This window comes from Gossypium hirsutum, chromosome D01 (assembly GCF_007990345.1).
Source record: "Gossypium hirsutum isolate 1008001.06 chromosome D01, Gossypium_hirsutum_v2.1, whole genome shotgun sequence".
NCBI classification, from domain to species: Eukaryota; Viridiplantae; Streptophyta; class Magnoliopsida; order Malvales; family Malvaceae; genus Gossypium; species Gossypium hirsutum.
In genome coordinates, this window is record NC_053437.1 from 13,160,241 (window position 1) to 13,164,931 (window position 4,691).

The 4,691-nt window shown below is 32.0% G+C and overlaps 1 long non-coding RNA gene across 1 annotated transcript; it reads left to right on the forward strand.

The window, feature by feature from the left end:
• The first annotated feature begins 2,432 nt into the window (after positions 1-2,432).
• LOC121213855 (uncharacterized) lies at positions 2,433-4,111 on the forward strand. Its single transcript, XR_005909324.1, has 3 exons — positions 2,433-2,538; positions 3,011-3,095; positions 3,898-4,111. It is a non-coding gene; the product is annotated as an uncharacterized lncRNA (long non-coding RNA).
• Positions 4,112-4,691: the final 580 nt, after the last annotated feature.

Here is a 4,691-nt window from a genome sequence, read left to right on the forward strand (position 1 = left end):
CCGAAGAAAATACCAAATCAGATGCCGACGCATGTACCATCACCGATGCTAGTGTCGATGTTTGAGTCAACACTGACATATCCAAGTTTTGCGACAACGTATGGTTACTCGCCAATAGTGTCACAAACACCAACCGCATCATTGTTTTATTAAGGTGGGTCATCAATGCACCTATCTTCTCGTGGAGCGGAAATGATTTGCCACAAATTGATGTGGTAAACTAGGCTTTCCCAGTGTACTTAATAAGCTTATTCTCAACCAAAATAGTGACTTTTGCATAATTTTTTCGTAATTTTTAAATTTTAATTTAATAAGTGAAAATGTATTGTTTTTGCTTATTTTGTGACACAATTTGGCCAATAGTGTCATTGAGAGGATAACGTGTGATTGAGTGGTGTAAAGACGTGTTGGAGGTCGAAAACGAGCGAGAACGACACTGAAGGAAAGGGTATCGCGATATCCACACCTTGGAATCGCAATACCTCTAACAATATTGAAGATTAGAGACCACCTTTTAGTGGTGTCGTGATATCCACTTTGGGTATCGTGATATCCACCTTTCAAAGAAGATCCTAAGGTTCGAAACTGTCCAAGGTATCGCGATATCCTCTTTTGAGAATCACGAAATTAATGTCATGAATGGGTCAAAAAGGGTAATCTTTGTCCACCCGATCCACCAATCCGTGTAGGGGCATTTCCTGCAAAAAAAACTCATTAGAAGTTAGCCTAAATATCCAAAATTGGCTAAGGAGAGAGAGACACACATATTAACTTAGTTTTAAGTTTATTTTTCTCTAAGTTTTCTCTTAGTTTTTTTGTACTTTTTTCTAGGGTTTTCATTTTCTCTTCTTTTTTCTTAATTTAGAGTTTATTTTCTGCATTTACTTCTTGTTCTTGATGTTTTTAGTGTTAGTTAAGTTAGTAATCACTATAGCTTTGATTTATTTGCACTTTCAATCCCTGTACCTTGGTTGTAAGACATTTCTAGCTTTAGTTTAATGTATTTTAGTTTTGTCTACTTTAAATTTGTTAAATTTTGTTCCTTTTATGTTTGTTTCTTTAGATTTTCTTGTTGAATGATTTCATATTTTTCTCAAGCTTTACTTTAATGATTGTTTTACTTTTCATTCATGTTCATCCTCTTTATTTTCAGCATGAGTAGTTAATCCTGAAAGGGGTTGCTTGATGGAGATAGGGTTAAGCTGATTTTTGGTCAAATGACTAAATCGTAATAAATTGGACTAAATTGAATAGATCTAAAAGCTTAAGAAGTGAAGCCTTTAAGGGAACATCTAGGCAAACGAGACCGAAAGGTAATCTTGTTGTGCACTTGTTCATTAGTCCCAGATTGATCTGCGAGAACAAGAGACAAATCGAAATTAACTCGTCTAAGTCGGTAAAATTGATATCAAAAGATAAAATGAAGCCACTTAGCAATTTAAGTGATTTAAGTTTCTTGTTCATGGACCGATGAATCACATCGAAATCAACCAATCACCATTAGTCATTTATTTGGTTAATTTCTTGTAAAATTTCATCGTTATGATTTTTCGTACTATAAAATCATATCAGTAGACACTTAGACTCTATCGAATATGCTAGTCATCACTCAATCGCCATCTCCTTTAGATTCGATCTTTGGAATACTCTGGTGTTCCATCGTAACACTACAAATATTACAACAGACTGTATACTTACAGTACAATCATGCTTTAAAAATTGTTTTATAAAATTGTTATTTTATGTGCATGCGCAAAGTCGATAAGGAGGACACACGATGGGCGGCTAGGATGGCACTGCACTCAAGCACAGAGAAAGGAAATGAAGACGAAGACAAAGTCGAGGGTGGAGATGAAGACAAAGATGACAATGGAGATGAAAATAAAGATACAGATAACAATGGAGATGAAGATGAGCACGAGGGTAAAGGTGAAGAAGAAAAAGGTGAGGATGATGGTCATGATTTAGTAAAGGAGTCGACACCGGTAGTTGTGCGAAAAAATCCTACGCCCACCCATCAGCCCCAACCTTGCGACACACATTCGACTTGACGACGCTAATGATGTAACAGTCCAGTTTCGACCCTAATCGGAACAGTGGTTTCGGGACCACAAATCCGAGTTAGAAAAATATTTAAATATTATTATCTGAGTTTATAATGTGTGAATTGATATCTGTGAAATTTTCGTGATTTAATTTTATCGTTTGAGTGTCCGATTTAATAAAATGACTTAATCGCGTAAAAAGTAAAAGTTACTAACTATTTGTTAAAATGCCAATTTGATTTGTTCTTTTAGTGGGAGGTATTTATGTTGATATTATACCATTTAAATATTGGGTGGACATAAAAACCAATGGTTAGTGGTTTTTAAATGAAAATAAAAAGGTTAATTTAGTAATTATATTAATTTGATATTATAATAAAATATTAAAAAGAAAAGGCATGCATGTTCATCTTTGGGGGATAGCCGAAACTAGCTAAAGAAAAGGAAAAGAGAAAAATAAAGCCGCATTCGGCAATAGTTAAGTTTGATTAAGGTATGTAACTAGCTCGGTTTTTGATAATTTTTACATTTTTGAGATCGTTGCTATGAAATCTACAAAGCCCATGTTTTAATTTTTGAATTTGATGATGATTTTGTGTTTTTCTATTGATGGTATTTTGTGATTTTTTTTATTTGTTGATATAAAATAAAAGATATGTGATAGATTATAATGTTTTGTCTTTGGATTTTAGGTGAAATTGAGTAATTTGGGCTCAATTATAAAAATAATATTTTGAGTGACTAAAATGTGAAATAAATCAAATGCATGGACTTGTATGAGCATGAGGAAGGTTCGGCCTAAGCATGGTGTGTGCAAATTTTACATGTTTTGTGTTTTGTGCAATTTGGACTAAATTGTAAAAAGTGTTAAATGCCAGGGAAAAACGGTAATTTTCCCATTTATATGTTTTTGGGTTAAATTAAATAGAATTATGTTTGAATGAGTTTAATTTGAATATGTTTAGATCAAGAACCAAAGAAACCGGATTTGGATCGGGGAAAAACAAAAATAATCGAATAGTCGTTTATTTCCATTCGTCGATATCTGAGGTAAGTCTATAAGCATATAAATGTTTTTAATTTTGAATGCATGTAAATTTTATATGCTGAATTAAATTTATATGAATATAATTTTTATTGGCCGAAAGTGTATAAGCTTAGGAAATATGGTTACGAGATTGTTTCGATCGAGTGACAACGTCAGAAAGTCCTGTACAAACCTTAGGAATATCTAGGATACATATGTCATGGCATATAATTCTGTTATGTGTTGTCGTGTAAGACCACATCTGGGACGTTGGCATCGACTTGTGATTTACGTGTAAGACCCTGTCTGGGATAGTGGCATCAATATGTGATTACATGTAAGACCACGTCTGGGACGATGGCATTGTACGAAACGTTCGATTTTTCGAGTATCCTTTTTGATTCCGAATGGTACAATGAGCTGTAAAAAATTAAGATCGAGTATAAAAATTTTGATTAGAAAGGCTCAGGTATGTATTTATTCGAGTTATAAAAATATGGTAAGTCAAATGTATGAATTGATGATATAATATCATATTTTAATTTGAATTATGTGTACGAATATTTGAATGTATATATATATTCGACCAATGATGTTTCATTTTGTTATTGTTGAGGCAAAGGTTGAATATACTAATGTTTCCTTATGTATTCGGCCTAAGTAAAATTTATGCCAAATATATATATGTTTGATATATGAAATTATGATGGTTTATTATTGTTTATCTAGATCAATTTTGTATATGAATAAATGTTTCCATTGTTTTTGGCTTACTAAGCTGTGAAAGCTTACTGTGTGTATGTTTTCTCTTTGTTTTGTTTTTAGATTTTGGAAGTTGGTTACGAGCTCGGGGATCGTCAGAGAAGTCTATCACTCTATTGATCGTCTTTGGTATTTTATAAATTTGAATTTGAACCTATGGCATGTATAGTCTAGCTAATATGTTTGATATTAGGATATGTAAATATGAGCCATGCGAAAAATGGCTTATTCTTTTTGATTAAGCTTGGTTTTTATAAGTTCTTGGTTAAATATATGATGTTTTTTATTTTGGGATATGTATATGTATATATATATAAGCCATGAAAATATTGGGTTATGTTTTATGATATTTATGCTTGTGATGTTTGGCTTGTGATTCGGTAATAAGGTAAGTAAGTATGTCGGTAGAATTAAATTATTTCATATGTTAGTTGAGTGGTATATGAATGTGATATATGTGATAAATAATTATGTTTGGTAGTAATGACAATCGGTCAAATGATGATATAGACATAGACTATGATTTTCGAGCTATTCATATTTTAGCACTTATAATTATATTAGTGATGAATTTGTTTGAGATGATGCTAAAATAGTAGATGCTTTGAAAGTTGATTTATCTTGTTTAGTAAAAGAAACTTATGATTAAAATGATGCTAATGAAATAGGTATTCCACAAGTTTAATATTGTGACCGAAATGGTAAGGGTTTTATAACTAAATTAGATGTGAATTAATGGATAGTTAGATATCATTCTCGGTATTTTGATAGATGTTTATTTTAGATGTGTGTGCTAAGTTGAAGTTGTTCGACAAGTGGGTACATTAGTTTTAAGATTTGGTAATTTTACTAAGGAT